The 18366-nt window shown below is 41.2% G+C and overlaps 1 pseudogene; it reads right to left on the bottom strand.

Annotated features, from left to right (window-relative positions):
• Window positions 1-15371: 15371 nt before the first annotated feature.
• Window positions 15372-18366, bottom strand: part of LOC136532760 (uncharacterized) — a 13409-nt pseudogene continuing 10414 nt past the window's right edge.

Here is an 18366-nt window from a genome sequence, read left to right as displayed (position 1 = left end):
AGGGATTGGGCAATGAAGAAGATGACCACCCAGTTTCAGACTTGGAAGAAACACCTATACACGACGTATGTCAAGAAGAACATAGCACCAGATTTTATTGTCCCAGGCCCAATCTCAAAGCAGAGGCCCTATTGGGATGAGTTTGTACAGTACAAGACTTCGGAAGAGGGTATGAGTTGGGTGATAAAGAACCAACGTAATGCCCAATAGAAGACATACCACCATAACTTGGGATCAGGTGGCTACCCGACTGCCATTAAGAAGTGGAACAAAATGAAAGCAGACCTTCTTGCCAAGGGTATCACACCAGAATGACTCGAGTGGGGAGAACGTGCAAAGAATTGGTTTTTTGCTCATAGGGGAACACTAGACCAGGAGATAGGGAAGTGCGTTTATGGCGCAAGACTGCAAGAAGCAGCAGAAAGATTGTTTTATGCTCAGAGAGCTACTGCTAGTGGTGCGTTCAGGCCCAACAGAGAGAAGGATGAGCTGACATACGGCATCGGGACTATTGAACATGGTGGCCAAACTAGAGGCAAAGGAAGTGTCTCATGGGAGCATGGATTCCCTCAGGATAGACCTTCCTACAGAAGCCACCAGAGAAAGAAGGAAGAAGAGGCACAACGGCTCTAGAGGTTGGAGGAAGTAGTGCATGAAGCACAGGAGCGGGAAAAAAACCTTGAAGCGAGAATGTAGGAGGAAATCAGAAGGCAAGTGCAAATAGCAGTGAGTGCAAGCAAGCAGGCATCAGAGCCAGGAATCAACATTAGCCAATCTGTTCAGTTGAAAAGCAGATGCGCTTCTAAGGAGATACCAAATCAAGGGGACACAGGACTGCGCTTCCCTATGGATGACGTCACTGAACCTTGTACATCGTGTGAGCTACACATTCCGAAGGGGAATTCCACAATCAAGGTGGCTATCGGTCTTGTTAATCCTATCGACCGAACCAAGACACCAAGGATTCATGGGAATATAATCCAAGAAGGATATGCTACCATCTCGGTAGATAAAGCTAAAAAAGGTTTTAGTGATTTGCCTCTTGACATTCCTAGAGGTGATTGCGAGAAGACTCTAGGAGAAGCATAGAGGACATTCATTCTATGGCGCAAGCGCTACATCATCATTCCCGGGATGTCGGCTCCACCTCCTCCTGAACTACCTCACCATAGGTACGTGCGGATGAAAACACTACATCATTAATTTGTATTGGCTTAAATAATTAACAATCTGCTCATAATAATATGTCATTCCTTTTTTTGTAGCAGATCCTCCCCCAACCTAAATCCAATTGTTCAATCGCCAGATCATCATAGTGCTCTGTACGATGACATTGTGTTGGAAGGCGAGGCTGCATCCACACCATCTCTAAGGAGGTCTCCAACGCCGCAGCCGCCACCTCCAAGGAGGTCTCCAATGCCGCTGCCAACACCTCCAAGGAGGTCTCCAACGCCTCCCCCGCCCCCGCCTACCAAGAAGCCTAGCAAGAGGCCAGCCCCGCAAACGAAGAACCAGTCCCCGCCGGCAAAGAAAGCCACTGTGAAACCAAGGGCTATTCCCAAAATAATATCTGAAGAGAAGGAAGAAGGAACTGATGCATATAAAAAAGATATGTCTAGATTCTATGACAAACTTAAAAAGAATCAAGAAGCAAGGAGAAACCCAGAGAAACCGTACTTCTTCATAGCTCCAGATATTCTAAGAAAAAGGGTGGCTTCTTACCAGCAACAACAGCGGGAATCTCGTAAGCCGTCCAAATCAACGTTAACGGACTATGACCGCACTCTCACCAAGTCAATTGAGGCGGCACAAAAAAAGAAGCAGGCAGGGAAAGGAGTTGCCCAACTCGGACAACAAGCGCACCAATCAGTCCACCTGCTAGTTGTTGGTAATGAATATGGTTCGAATTTAGGATTAATGCATCAGGCAAATATACCTCCGGATATCGATTTGGATCACCTTGGTGAATTTATTGATGAGATTGGTCTCAACCTTTACCAGATGTTTGGTGATGGAAACATTGAGAGTGTGGTGGAGGTGGACATTTGGAAGAAAAAAATTTGTACTAGGCCAGAGTCTATACAACCCTCAAGCCTTATCTGATCTGGGGACGCAAATGTACCTGCTAAACAAGTGGTACATGCAGGCGTCTACCGGTGAAGACTTCTGCATTGGTGTCAGAATTAGAGACAAACATTGGTTCCGTGGCGATGATGTTATGTATGTTGACTTTGCAGAATTTTATCAACTATGCCACCTGACCTCTTTGGACAAAGTTATCATTAGCTGCTATTGCCTGTAAGTAATAATTCTTTCGATCTATTATTAAACTCATCATATTTGTGTATATGCATATAAATTATCCTAACAAGTACTATATATATGCAGATTTACAATGATAGAGCTTAGAAAGGAAGGCTGCAATGAAATTGGTTTTGTTGATCCTCATATAGTATTCAAAGACCCAGTTACTCCAAAGACTAATTGGAAGTCTGAGTCAGAGAGTAACCTCATGAACTTCTTAGTGAACCAACGCCACAAGAAGGATATACTCTTTCCCTACAACTTCAAGTGAGTGTTAATAATGTCGATCATCCTTAATGGCTCATATGTTGATTCTAGTTAATTAATGAGTGTTATGCGTTATATCCTATAAACACATGCAGCAATCACTGGATATTGATGGACATCGATCTGGTGAAAAGTCACTTGATAATCTATGACTCGATGAGAAAACCACAACAAGACTACCAAGATATGATAGATATTATCCAGAGGTAATTTCGGTATCTCTAGCAACTATATACACACAAACATGATGATTAACTATATCTGATGACATGGCAAATTTTTTATTGGGCAGTGTTTGGAAAACCTTTATTGAGAAGCAACACATGGGAAAATGCAAAGCGCCACTGAATGTAATCCCTTTGAAAGTAAGTCCCCTAAATCGCATCATCTTTATTAATTAAACATATAGCTTTCACTGGATCACTAGATTGGATGACAAATCTTTTTCTCGTAAAGTGGTGTCTGAGGCAGGAACAGGGGAACAACTACTGTGGTTACTATGTTTGCAAGTTTATCAAGGTGGTCTCCCAAAGAACTCCTACAGAGAGACTCAAAGTATGTTAAAAATACACTATATATTCATTTAATTATTATTATTGATTGTGTTACTATGTCTTTATATATATATATGTACATATATTAATTTATTTTTCTTTAATTCAAACCTGTAGACTCAATGGTTGGAGGAAAAGGTCATACGACAAGACCAAATCAAAGCAATTCAAGAGTCTATAGCCGGATTTTTTAATGAGTAGGTCATCGATTCCAAGGACGAGTTCTACTTCGACCCAACACTGCCATGGAAGCCAAGCTAGAGCATGAGAGGAAACTTGTTATATCACAACAACTGTAATGCAATCTTTTGTAATATATGCACATGAAATAATATAATGTAAAATACACATATGCATGCATGCATGTAAATATATATATATGATGCATGCATGCATGTAAATATATATATATGATGCATGCATGCATACATATATATATATACATATATATATATACATATATATATATATATTTCTATGCTTGAATTGTGTGATTTAATACGTTCATTATGCTTGAACCGAAACATACTATACGCGCGTATAAATGCATAATTAGCAGCGTACAATACGACTTCGAAAACCTATTTTAAAAAGAAACAAAAAAATGAAAAGAAAAGAAAAAAAACCTTTAGTCCCGATTGGTGTTACCCCACCGGGACTAAAGGTTCCGGTTCCTGACCCGGGACTAAAGGACCCCCCTTTAGTCCCGGATTGCTTGCTCCCGGGTGGGGAACCGGGACTAGAGGGGTTCCCCACCGGGAGTAAAGCTCTGTTCTCTACCAGTGCTGCCAGTTATATACCGTAAACTTCCATATAATATTAATTTTTTGTCAAAATTTTAAAATATTGACTTTTTCGTTGTTAATAATAAAAACTGCAATTAATGCATGGAGGGAACATATTTTTCCATCCGTATCCATAGTTTTCTCTCTATACGACACTCATGTCTTCATCTTTTATAGCAGTTCTAATATGCATGTTGACCATCGTGCAAAATAAGATCTGTTGACCATAGACGGCTTGGATTCGGCATGCGTGTTGTTGATATGTTTCAGCCAGTTGAGATGCGCATAGAGACAACACAATCGAGTATGTGTTGAAGAAGTATTGGTCGAGATGATGCATATTCCTTGACTAGCAGGCAGAGGAGAAAGAGTAGCAGCGGACAATATGTTCAATGTATGTGTGGTAAGCCGTGGTTGCCAAGTGGCCACCCCTGCTCGCTTTCCCTGAGATACTGGTTGCTAGAGGAATACCAACTGCCTCAACGTTCTGCTTCCAGGTTTTGCTTGCCACATTGTTGCCCCTTTGATTCTCGAGACCTCACTACTAGAAAACAGACCTTTCATCACGTCTCTATTTTTGCCTTTAGTCTCGGTATTTTTTGTGTTCGGGACTAAAGGGACTATTAGTCCCGGTTGTATCCTTAACAAGGATACAAAGTTCCTGCCCTAAGTGTGTGGCGACGGCAGGCAACAATTAGTCCCGGTTATAGCCCAGAGCCGGGACTAAGGTTATCCTTTAGTCCCGGCTAGACCCTCCAACCAGGAATAAATCTTTCTCCTAGCTTGAGGCTCTAGCCGGGACTAAAGGATGACCTTTAGTCCTGGCTCTGGGCTATAACCGGGATAAAATCTTTCTTGATAAAATAATATAGTCGCGCTGGACAAAAAAATGGGGCAGCCAGGCATTGAACCCACTGACCTCATAGCCAAGGTCCAAACCGTAGCGCACTAGCTAGCCATCTGAAACTAAGTCACTTTCTCGACAAGAAAGCACCCAAACATTTATTTAATAAGAGAAAAGACCCTTTAATTGATTATATTCTTTTGTTAACTATACTTTAATTTTCTGGTCCATGTGCTTTCTAGTGCCTGATTGATCTCATAATTTTTATCAAGGTTTCAAATGCCCAGTGTGAAGCCACCACCAAGTTCGAGATTTTTCTGAATTGATTTGGTAATTTTTTCACTTTAATTGAATTTCCACGCGACTTCACCGATTAATTATACGTTGAACTGAGTCCACCCCCGAAAAGATCCGGAATGGTGCCAAACTTTGCCAAATGGTCTCTTGTGCCCTAGGAGACAAATATTTGTGGAGGTTGATGCAAAATTATATTGTTTTGAATATGTAATTCGCCGTATTTCGTCTCACGTGGCACAAAGAAAAATGTAATAATAAAAATAATTATCAGAAAAACCTAAGATCTTGTGTGGGGCCATATTTTGGGTGTAAATGACTGCCAAAAAAATTTTAAGTCATTTCGACATAGGCAGGAGTCGACGTGCTTCACAGAGGTATATAGAACCTTTCGTCGAATCCTTATCTATACACCTAGGTTCTCTGGGATTATGAGGTCCATGATGCTTTCTAGTGCCGGATTAGGCTGAAACTTTTTCTCAAGACTTCAAATGCCTTATGTGTAGCCACCACCAAGTTTGAGATTTTTTTGAGGTGGTTTGGATACTTTTTTTCACTTTAATTGAAATTTTCGCGCGAATTCACCGATTAATTATACATTGAACTGGGTCCACCCCCTAAATGATCCGGAATGGTGCCAAACTTTGCCAAATGGTCTATTATGCCCTAGGAGACAAATATTTGTGGAGGTTGATGCAAATTATATTGTTTTCAATATGTAATTCACCGTATTTCATCTCACTGCGGCACAAAGAAAAATGTAATAATAAAAATAATTATCAGAAAAATCTAAGATCTTGTGTAGGGGCCATATTTTGGGTGTAAATGACTGCCAAAAAATTTCAAGCCATTTCGACATAGGCGGAGTCGACGTGCTTCATAGAGGTATATAGAACCTTTCGTCGAACCCTATCTATACACCTAGGTTCTCTGGGACTCTGAAGTCCATTTGCTTTCCAGTGCCGGATTGGTCTCAAACTTTTTCTCAAGACTACAAATGCCATGTGTGTAGCCACCACCAAGTTTGAGATTTTTCTGAGGTGGTTTGGTACTTTTTTAACTTTAATTGAATTTCCGCCCGAACTCACCGATTAATTATACAATGATTAATGAAGAACCTAAAGATTTACGTTACAATTACGTGAAAACTAATTCCTGTCGAAAACCAATAAATTTAATAATTTCAATTAAAGTCTACATTTTTGCATTAACGAAAATAGTGAGTATTAGTTGCATTATGTTCAACATTTATAATAAAAAACACAATAGTTTAGGTCACATATTTTTTTGTGTGCAGTAAATGAAAATAAAGTTTATTACTTTTTCTAAAAAAATTTATGCCTAGTATTGAATTTACTGCACAAATAATAAGACTTAAACATTTAAATACAAAACATATATAAAATAAACTGATCTGCTTAAAAGTTGGCGGGAAATGAAAATGTAGCCCACCTTTAGTCCCGGCTCCTGCCACCAGCTGGGACTAAAGGTGGGCTGCATTTGGTTCCTGCCAAAAAATCCTTAAGTCCCGGCTCCTTCTAACAGCCGGGACTAAAGGTAAAGGTCCCCCTTTAGTCCCGGCTGGTGGCAGGAGCCGAGACTAAAGGTGCTTTAGTCCCGGGCGGTGGATGGAGCCGGGACTAAAGGTCCCTCTCCTATATAGCGCCCGCCTCACTTCTCTCTTCCTCCTCATCGATCGTCTTCGTCTTCAGTGCGTCCCCAGAGCTCCGCCGCCGCCGATTCGCCTCCCCCGGCACCCCGACGCCGCCTTCCTCACCAGAGGGCATCCGAGGCTCGCCCACCTCAACGGAGTAGCCCCGACGCCCACGCCCTTCACCGAGGAGCCCCCGGCCGGCCCCCGACGACGCGCGCGCACCACGCCGCCGTTGATTTTGCCTTATTGGCCACCCCCGACGCCGCCTTCCTCACAGGAAGGGCACCCCGACGCCCGCCACCTCGCCGGAGTAGCTCGACGCCGCACCCCTCAAGGAGGAGCCCCTGGCTGCCCCCGATGCGCGCAATGCGCCACGCCGCGGCCGATTTCGCTTTCCCGGGCCACCCCAGCCCGACGTCGTGCCTTCTTCCTCACCAGAGGGCATCCCGACGGCCACCACACCTCGCGGAGTAGCCCCAACGATGTCGCGCCCGGCCAGGAGCCCCCGTTGCCTCGATCTAGCGCCGCTGTCCACCACCGCCCGTCGCCAACACTCCATAATTCTAACCGCCGGTATATATATTATATTTATTATATTTATGAATTATATTCACAAAATGTGTATTGATGTATATTTGTATGAAATTATATATGTATGAAATGTGTATATATATATATCAATTAATGTATATATGTATGAAATTATGTATGTATGAAATGTGTATATATATATCAATTAATGTATATAAGTATGAAATTAATGTGTGTATATATATATCAATTAATGTATACATGTATAATTTTTCCTTAGGAAAAATATCAATTGTGTTATATTCTGATACATGTGGCCTATACCCTAAACCCTAAACCACCCTAAACCCAAAACCACCCTAAACCCTAAACCCTAAACCACCCTAAACCCTCCCCGGCCACCGACGCTGGTCGGCCGCCCCGCGCAGGCACCACCGCCCCGAAATGTGTATGAAATGTCTATGAAACCCTAATTGCATAATTATTGTTTATAATTGTTTAGGCTCTCTATGGCCGACCCGAGAGACGATGACCTGGAGGCGGAAATGATGGATATTATCAACGCCGGCACTGAACATTGTGCCGATGTTGATAATGACCAGCAGGAAGACGACGGGAGTCAATACTTGATCTCGATCATATTGTTGAGGAAGTTGTTCATGAAGATAATTCCAGGCAAGATATATATTTCTCAATATCTAGCTCTCATTTATTTATTATGCATACATGTAGCCCACTGGATCGACCTTCGTTTTATAATACTTTTTGTGTTTCTATGCGTACATAGCCGTCTGGATCGACGACGACGACGGGGAACACAAAGAATGTTTGAGGGGCCAAAAGCCATTGGAAGGCCGCTACATCATCTCAGAATTCAACATGGCTACAGGCGAACCACTAGGACAATATGCACAGAAATTCATGTACCACTGTGGGTACCTTGTAAGGGACAAGCTCCTGATCAATGCCCGTGAATGGAAAAAAAATAACAATGCTCCTCATATTAGTTATGTCTCTGATAAGGACAAGGAGCTGATTTGGCAAGATGTTCTTGCACATTTCATGCTCCAAACAGATGATTATCATGAAGACATCACCCACGAAAGGTTGACGGAGCGAGTTAGGCACTGGACAATGAAGAAGATGGCCACCCAATTCCAATCTTGGAAGAAGCAGCTATACAAATCATATGTCAAGAAGAACAAGACTCCAAATTGGAACGATAAGGGCCCAATCACGAAGGCAAGGCCCTACTGGGAGGAATTTGTATAGTACAAGACATCAGAAGGGTGCGGAACGGGCGAGAAGGAACCAAGAGAATTCCAGACAAAAGCAATACCACCATAACATGGGATCAGGTGGCTACGCGACTTCCATTCCCAAGTGGCAAAAAATGGAAGCAGACCTTATTGCCAAGGGGGTCGTACCTGAATAGCACCGTGGCCTGAACGCACAAAGCGTTGGTTTTTAGGTCATGGGGGAGGATTCGACCCAGTCATCGGGAAGCTCGTCCATGGCACAAAACTCGAAAGAGCAACATAAAGGTTGATTAAAATTCTAAAAGCTAAAGATAGTGGACTATTCCGGCCCAACAGAAGAAAGATGAACTGACATATTCCATCGGGACTGCTGAGCATTGTGGACGAACTAGAGGCAAAGGGGCCATTCCTGTGGGTGCAAGGTTTCCCTAAAAGGATCGATTCATACAGAAGCCGCCAGAGACGGAAGGATGAGGAGGCAGAGAGGATCCACATCTTGCAGCAATATGTTATTGAGTCACGGGAAGCGGTGCTTGAATCACAAAGGCGAGAAAAAGAAATGCAAGCGAAAATGCAAGAGGAAGTCGCAAGGCAAGTGCAAATACAATTGAGTGCCCATGGGATTACAACTTCTCCAGGGAATCAACATTAGCCCCCCGATCAGTTGAGAAGCAATTGTGCTTCTACGGAGCTGCCTGATGCCATAAAAGATGTAGAGCTGCGCTTCCCCGTGGATGACATCGCTGAACCTTTTACATCATGTGAGCTGCACATTCCAAAAGATAATGGCACAGTGAAGGTGGCTATTGGTGTTGTAAACCCTATCGACCGTACCAAGACACCAAGAATCCATGGGGCAGTAGTACCAGCTGGATATGCTACCGTCTCGGTGGATAAAGCTATTGAAGGTTTTAGCGAAGTGCCTCTTGACATTCATGGAGGTGATGGGGAGAAGACCGTGGGAGAAGCAGAGAAGTCATTCATTGCATGGCGCAAGCGCTACATCAATACTCCCGGGAAGCCGTTGCCGCACAATAGGTATGGATGAAAGTGAACGAAACAATTTTTTTATTAATTTTATATTGCCTCTTAAATAACAATTGACTCATTGTCTTCTGTACGCACACAGCAGGGCCTCCCCCAACCTAAGTCCAATAGTACAATCACCAGACCAGCATAGTGCTCCGGGCGGTGGTTACGATGGGGTAGAAGACACAGCTACATCCCCACCATCTCCAAGACGGTCTCCACTGCCACCGCCACCGCCTCCAAGGCGTTCCCCAATGCCGCCTCAAAGGTCTCCAAGACTTGTTCCCCCACCTCCTCCCATGAACCAGGGAAGACGGCTACAAATAAATAAGCCATCTGCCCCACCGGCGAAGACGACCAAGAAGGCCCCCGTGAAACCAAGGCCAATTCCACAGAAATTGCCTGGTGAAATGACTAAAGAGGAGTTAGATGACACGGTTAAAAAAACCGTCGAAGCATTCTTCTTAGGCACAGGGAAGAGGAAGCAGCAGGAGCAGAAGCACTTCCACCTACCTCCAGCTAAACTAAGGCGGATGGTGGAAGCTGAGCAAAAAAAGAGGCGACAAGCTCGTAAGCCCTCGCCACCATCAGACTTTGACCGCACTCTTAGCAAGATAATCAAGAAAGCTGCTAAAGCAGGGAAAACTGTTGCACAACTCAGAGAACAAGAATTGCAATCAGTCCCTCCTCTAGTTATTGCTAATGAATATGGTTCAAACATAGATATGCTAGATATGATGGAAATACCTGCTGATAAAGAAGTGGATATGGCGGAACTTGCTAACTTTTATGCTATGAGAGGTATCGACCTTGGCGATTTCCTAGCAGAAATATGAGCATGGCAGGAGTCTATGGAATCCTAAGACCATCAATGAACTGGGTACACAATTGTTCAAGCTAAAACACCTCGTACCTCGACGCGTGTCATCGGAAAGAGTTCTATATTTCTGTTAGAATCAAAGACGACCATTGGTTCCATGGCGATGACATTATGTACATTGAGTTTGCTGAATTTCACCAACTAGTCCACCGGAACTCTCTCGACAAGACTCTCATCAGCTGCTATTGTCTGTAAGTGATTCTTTCTACTAATTAATAATAAGTCGCTATGTACGTACATGTCTGTGTTTATTATCCTCACTCTATATATATGATGTAGGTTTGAGATGGGAGAGTGCAAAAAGAGAGGGTGTACTGATATTGGTTTCATTGATCCACATATCATATTAAAAACCCTAAACCCCAACCAACATGGAAAGCATAAACTGGAGGCCAATATCAAGATGTTCTTAGAGAAGCAACGTGACAAGAAATGTATACTCTTCCCCTACAACTTCAGGTAAGTGTTCATAATGTCGACGATCGTGTATCCATATATATATGTTCACTGTACCTGTTAGCTAATTAATGAGTGTTAATGGACATGGCAGTGAACACTGGATATTGATGGAACTCGGTCTGGAGAAAGGTCTTCTAGGCATCTGGGACTCGATGAGAAAAGAGCAAAAAGAGTTCCAAGAGATGATAGATATTATTCAGAGGTAATTGCAGTCTCACTAGCAAAACTATTCCAGTCTCTCTGCATGCAAATTAATGGTCCAAAATATTTTTTATGTTATTTGGTAGTTGTTGGGAAAAGGTCTGTCAGGAACACCATATGAAACGCAAAGTGCCACTGAAAGTAGTGCTATACAAAGTAAGTACTATATACCTACCTTAGTTTCAATTTCCCTATGCTCGGATGATGACGAATCTTTTTTTTCGTAAAGTGAGTTCTGCTGCAGCCCCAGGGGACCAATCTCTGTGGATACTATGTTTGCGAGTTCATGAGAGTGTGCTCAAAAAGAACTAGTCTAGAGCAAAAAAGGGTAAGGTACACATATATATATATATATATATATATATTCTTCATACATATATATATATAATATATATATATATATATATATATATATATATATATATATATTCGTGATAGATACAATTTATTTATCATTATTCTTGATACTATATATATATATATATACTTTTTCTTTATCTCATATCTCAAATTGAAGACTTGTTGGTTGAAGGAAAAAACCCTGGACACACACCATCTCAAAGCAATCCAAGAGACAATAGGTGGATTTCTGAATGATCAGGTCTTAACTCCCGGCGGCGAGTTTTTACTATGACCCAAATATGTGATGATGAAAGCCAAATTTCATATTGATCCAAAGAACATGTGATGATAAAATGTACAATTAATGCAAACTTTACATGTGACGATGAAATGTAATATTATGTTTTAGTTACTTTTACTTGTGTTGCTTGCGTGCATTAATCGAGCGAAAACTTTACAGTACGCGCGTGTATACGTATATTACTTTGCAGCGAATAATGCATATTCGAAAACCAAATTAAAACAAAAAAGAATCATCAATTGAAATAAGCAGGAAAAGAAAAAAAAAAGACCCTTTAGTCCCGGTTGGTAATACCAATCGAGAATAAAGGGGCCAGCCCAGGCGCTGGCAGTGGCTACCTTTTTAGTCCCGGTTGGTATCACCAACCGGGACTAAAGGTCCACTTCTATTCCTGGCTACTAACGCTTTATTCCCGAACTCCTATTCCCAGCTGCTTAACCGGGAATAAAGGGGGGTTGGCAGTCGGGAATATAACCCCTTTTTTTACTAGTGCCTCCCAGTCCTATGAAAGTAAACAATATACAACATCATCTATTCAGCAACTCTCTTTCTATGTCTATGTGTCTATATACAATATCTGAATAAATTCAACCTCCTGAAACGACGGTAGTCCATTTTTATATAGCAGAGAAGTGCTCATTCATTATGCAGACTCCATGAAAGTAATTGAACACTACACTATTTTACTGACATCAATTGGACAAAAAAAACTCAGATGATCTATTAACTATAGCATGTCTCCCTTCATCACCAAATACAGGACATTTTGAATAACTATCATTTTTAATGCTTGATTGCTATCAATTATAATATTTATAGAGTATCCGGTAAATGCACCTGAACTTCATCATGAGGTGGGGTCCCTGGGTTCTCAAGGAACAACATCTCAGCTCTCTGATGCTGCATTCTCGTCATGAGTTATTTGTACATTTGGGTTGGAATTCATAATGCCTGCCTGATTTCTGGATGGGCATCAACAGCTTTTGTTTATATCGGTTGCTTGGTGTATTCTATTCATGGTCTGGGGGCTCTTGTTAATTGATCTTGGTTTTGAGCATGTGTGATGGGCCTCGGTTGGGGTGGTGGTGGTGTTGTAGGCGCAGGGGTGGGAGGAGGCGGCTGCTAGGGTAGAGGGTGGTGTGTGCACAGTCAGGGAGAGGGAGGCGCAGAGATAAAGGAGAGCACTCTATTTTTTGCTTAATCCAAACTAGTACATGGCCCCTATATTTATAGTCCCTAAGGCACTTGTCCTCCAGGCAAACTATAGGTAGAGTCCTTATAGAATCGGAATGCTCTTTTATTCTCAGTTTTATGTAATCTTATCTAATCTAATATCCTAGTTTCGATCGTCTAATCCAGGGTCCTCCGGATGGAAGCCAACGGCTCTAGGGGAGCCGTGCCCCCCTCTGTGCGCACGCCCATGGTGGTACCTCGCTCCAGGTCACGACCGGCCAGGGCCTCCTCTGGTCCTCGCTAGGCCAAGCCGTCGGCGCCGTGGCTCGACCTACGATGGCCTGGTTATTGCTTCATCTTATGTACGTCTTCATCAACTTCCTCATCAGGTTCGTCAGCATTTGTGAAATTTTGTTTTCCCCACGTACTGCTGCCAGCTTAGGACAGCTCCAGTTTAGGCTTGGTGCTGGGTGGGAAATCTTTCTAAAACTCCTGGTGTTTAGTAGGAGTACGATTAAAGTTCATGAGCCTTGAACTTTGGAGCTATTCTTATTTGTTGTTTCGGTTCACCTCTTTATTCCAGTAGAGATTCTTGGAGTTTTGATTTCTTCTTTTGAGTGTAATATTTTGATAAATTAACTATGGGTGGACAATACTGTTGGCAATTTCTTAGATTATATGACCAAACATGATCTTTGCCTGAGACGACCAAAGCATATACGAAAAATGCAAGAAAAAAATACAACAAAGAAAATTCTTAGATTATGAAATTATATATAAAAAGTTTGCCTTTTCAGTTCCAGGAAAAGACGATGGGCCTCATATGAGCGACCTCTATGGACTAGATGTGGTAGAGGCGGAGGCAGAGGCAAAGAGCACGTCGGCGGGCAGGCAATGAATGACCTCGCACAACTGTCCATTTTGGGAGCATGCTGCTGTTAGCTATAGTAAGCAGAGGAGCTGTGTGGTTTGAGTTGAGTTACTAGCACCCTCGTCCATTCTTTTTGTTTGTTTGTTTGAGTTGTTGTATTACTGCTGACACACTTTGAACTCAAGGGCATTCTGTTCTGGACAGGAAGACCAAATTTTTCCTCCCATTGAAATTGAAATTGTGAGACCAAGTTCTGCGTTCTACGCACGCTTCCTTACATGGGCACGTCCGTGTGGTGTGCAGCACAAACAAACAAAAAAGATCATTTGTTTTTTGGATAAATTTGTTACCCCTGCATCCCATTATATATATGTTGCACTTGAACCAATTGAAAAATTAACACCAAACTCTATCAATATTTATGGGCACTAGCACAATAATCTAAAGAATAGTTAACATTACAAGTATCATATGCTCCGACATGCAGGCAGTGCGGATGGCACAAGGGCACGAAAAGCAGAGCAAAGGTGGATGCACTGTCAGGGCACTGTTCCTTTCCATCTACATGAGATTTCTTGTTGCGTAATTGCTTGGCCCCTTGATCGTTCATCCCTTGTTTGTGAGTGTGTATGTGGCTTTCGTGTCTCTGTGTGTGTCTGTGAATGTTGTTTGTATGTTTGTGTGGGCTTATTATGGACATATGTGTCATGGTGTGTTGAGGTGTTATCTTAATTGTTTTGGTGCTTCTCATACCCCTTTTTTCTTCTTAATATAAAAGAAACGCAGCTCCCCTGAGTGTTCATGAAAAAAAATACTACTAAAAAGTATTCTGCTTGCATTGGTGCTCAATACCGATTGCTTTATCTCAAAAAACTTTATATTCTTAAGCAGTCTATAGGACTAAGTTATTGGATATCAGATCTTGGGTTAACTTTTTGTCCTGGATAGAGACAAACGCAAACTACTAGGCACCCTGTGTCCATTTGATCAGTTTGGTATGCCACTTACTCCCACTTTTCCTTAGTGTTGTTTCCAATTATATTTCTGCTATTGATCTTCTCTTTTTGTTATTACAATTCATCAAATGTTTTTCTTTCAGGCTGCTTTTGAGTAAGTGATTTTAGGGCCACACTCTGCTAGGTCTCGGTCTTTCTGTAACGCCCTGGATAGGAACACCAACGAAGGCTACCAAACAACATCTAAATTCTATTATATTTACAAATTATTTAGATTTTCGGCAGAGCTTCCCTAGTATTCTGGCCATTTAAATAGGTAAATCATATTACAAGGGCGATATAATCTCATAAGTAAAAAAAACTGCACAGCCCAACCCAATAATAGTATCAAAAGAACCATCCCAAACAACAAACACTGTCTCATCCAAACCAACCATGAAGTGACCTCTAGTTAAGTTAAGCATATGTAAACAACGTATTTGTGCCATGAAGGTGCTACTCCCAGTTCCCATGCATCTGGAGATCACGGGAGCCAAACAACATCGCGATATTTCTCCCAGCATGTTCATTTGCCAGCTGTGATGGCTGTTCTTTCCAGTCACATGGTCGATTCCTTAGCAGGGATGCAGCATCAGGGTTTCCATGGAGACATGCTGCTCTCCTAGTCTTACATTTCCTTCTGCTGAAGATGAGATAGCATGTTGGATGCCGCTGAGTCTAGTGCCTCTTGAGGGGTGACCTTCATATCTCCATCTGTACTCAAGTTGAAATCTGGGCCATAAAGTGGACACTGGCTTTGTACGTATCTGCCAATATAGGAGGACAAACTGTAAAAGATCGAACATGTAGGAATTAAAAGCTATGAGAAAGTTTGCCCGAGTAGCTGAGCTATAGCAAAAAGAGATGCCGATTATATTTAGTAGCGGACATTTGACTAATTAAAATTGTTATTAGAATGTATACATTCTAAGAGCATGCTTATAGTATGGTATAAGAACAACTTGTGTAAGCACCTATCAGAGTTCGACTTTAAAGGTAGGTTTGTATGATAACCGTGGCCTGCTATATGTGTGTCATAGCTTTACAGTGCAAGAAGAGTAGACTGTGAAGCCTAAATCTGACTGCATTATTCTGATGCCTATATGGTCCAAGGACTCCATGCTACGGCATGCAGGAACTTGCCAAATCAGTGATTATCAACCACATACCACCGGTAACTGAAGGAAGTACTCTGTATCTTGGAAGAATCCAGTTGCTCTCACGGCATATGTCATCCAGTTCCTGCAATGACTACTGTCAGACAAAGGATTGTAGAGGCAGTCATGATAATAATTAACATCAGATGATATTTCCTGCCTGGCATTTGTTGCATAGAAGTATGGCTTCTTTCAGTTTCTTCCTCCTTATGTTCATGCTTTGGCATCCTTCTCCAGAGCTAATTGGATTGGCAACTTCCATCATCTTCCAACTATTCTCATATTTTTTAAGACTGATGTTACTTTAGGTGTCATCTCCATTTCTGCACATTGTTTGAAAATGATACGCAATGGTTTGATACAACTTGAAGGTAAAAGTTTGAGGTTGATTAGCAACAATCACACAGTAGAAAAGATATGTCGATATATATAGGTCTACAATTTCTACGGAATTGAAGTTATGTTGCTAGTTGTCTTTGGGAGGCTAAATAATGTTCATGCAATTGTATTCTACAGCCTTGTTTGGATGGGATGGTGACGCACAACTCCCATCATTCGGGACTAAGGTTCACATATACAAATCGAAGCCTAAGAGTACAAGGCCCTCGTGTTTAGAAATGTTGTGGAATGGAAAGACAAGTTGTTTGCCACAAGATCATTTGATTTCACACTGTTATTGTCCATTTTATCCAGATTTAGTTTTGAAAAGGTAAAATACCTGTCAACATTGTTTGAATGTCCATTTCATACTCAGCACTTCGATCTCCAAGCACAAAATGCTCACGGAGCTGAAACGCAGATAGACTAAGATGAGTACACATTAGGTTATCTTGGAAAGAAGAAATATGATCAACAATCATCAATGTAACTTCAAAAATGAATTGCAATATGTAACATACTGTATCATCTCGCATGTTCTGAAGTAATTGCAGTGTCGCATACCTCTGAAAATACATGTTTCCTGTGATGCAATCTGAAATGCATTTTGAAGTATACAGATTGAGGTTTGGGAGCATCAATATGGAAGTAATCAATAATAGCAAAATAAATTTCTTTTTCTTTGACTAGATTGTCCTTACCAGACTTTTCAGTGACATTCTCCATTTGGCTTTTCAAGGCATGGTCGTCAATTACAGGATCAACATCTGGTATCTGAAAGATAATAAATTCTTTAGGTTAAAGTATTTTTTTAAAATAATTCTTTAGTTGAAGTTTGACACATAACTTGCATATATTAGTTATTATTGAAACTAGAAACATTACGCCTGATTTCAATGCATCTTTTCTCAGCTTATACAGAGTTCTTTACCGGAATGATATCTGTGGGCACCTTTCTACTTTTACTTTAGAGGTTGGTCTCTATTCTGTTTCTTGTCCATTTGGACACCTGAAATTACACTAGTACAGAAAACGGGCTTTACTCCTGGTTGGGAAACCCCTTCAGTCCCGGTTTCCCAACCGAGAGCACGAATCTGGGACTAAAGGACCCCTCCTTTAGTCTCGGTTTCTCGCCCGGGACTAAAGGTGCACCTTTAGTCCCGTTGGTAAGACCAACCGGAACTAAGAGGCCTCCCGACCTGGCCACGTGGGGCAGCCCTTTAGTCCCGGTTGGGTATTACCAACTGGGACTAAAGGTTTCTTTTTTTTTCTTTTTTTTGTTGTCTATTTTCAATTGATGATTCGTTTTGGTTTTGAATAGGTTTTCGAATACGCATTCTACGCTGCTAGTAATATACGCATTCTACACGTTTATAATGTTCGAACATTTTGTACAAACTAAAGTATGAAACTAACGTATATATTACATGCATATACATATATTGTACGTTATTTTATGTACATATAATATATATATATATATTACAAATAAAGCTTGCATTGTATATTCTATCATATCCTTGGGATAACAAATTCGATCACTTCATCTAGTTTGGCTTCCATGTTTCGTTGATGTCATTGTAGAACTCGCCGCGGGGTTGAGGACCTGGTCATTAAGAAATCCTGCTATGGTCTCTTTAATTGCTTTCAATTGGTCACGTTGTATGACTTTTTCCTTCAACCATAGAGTCTTCAATAAAAGTTAAAGAAAAAGTATTAATATATATATATATATATATATATATATTTTTATATATTATATATATGGTGTGTGTGTTGGTCACGTGATTACTTATATATATGAGCAACAAAAGAAATTATGAATATATTTATATAACGTACTTTGAGGATCTCTTCAGGAGTTCTTTTTGAGTATGCCATGATGAACTCGCAAACATAGTATCTGCAGTAGTTGTTCCCCTGTTCTTGCCTCAGAACCCACTTTTACAAGAAAAAAAATCCGGTGAATTGAAAGCATGCATGGTGTTAACTGAATTATATATATTATATATATATATAGATATCTATATAATATATATATATATATATATATATATATATATTATATATATATGTAGCTAGATACTT

Source organism: Miscanthus floridulus, unplaced genomic scaffold, assembly GCF_019320115.1.
Source record: "Miscanthus floridulus cultivar M001 unplaced genomic scaffold, ASM1932011v1 fs_699_1_2, whole genome shotgun sequence".
NCBI classification, from domain to species: domain Eukaryota; kingdom Viridiplantae; phylum Streptophyta; class Magnoliopsida; order Poales; family Poaceae; genus Miscanthus; species Miscanthus floridulus.
Note: the sequence above shows the minus strand (reverse complement) of the source record. Positions and strands in the feature narration are given on the sequence as shown.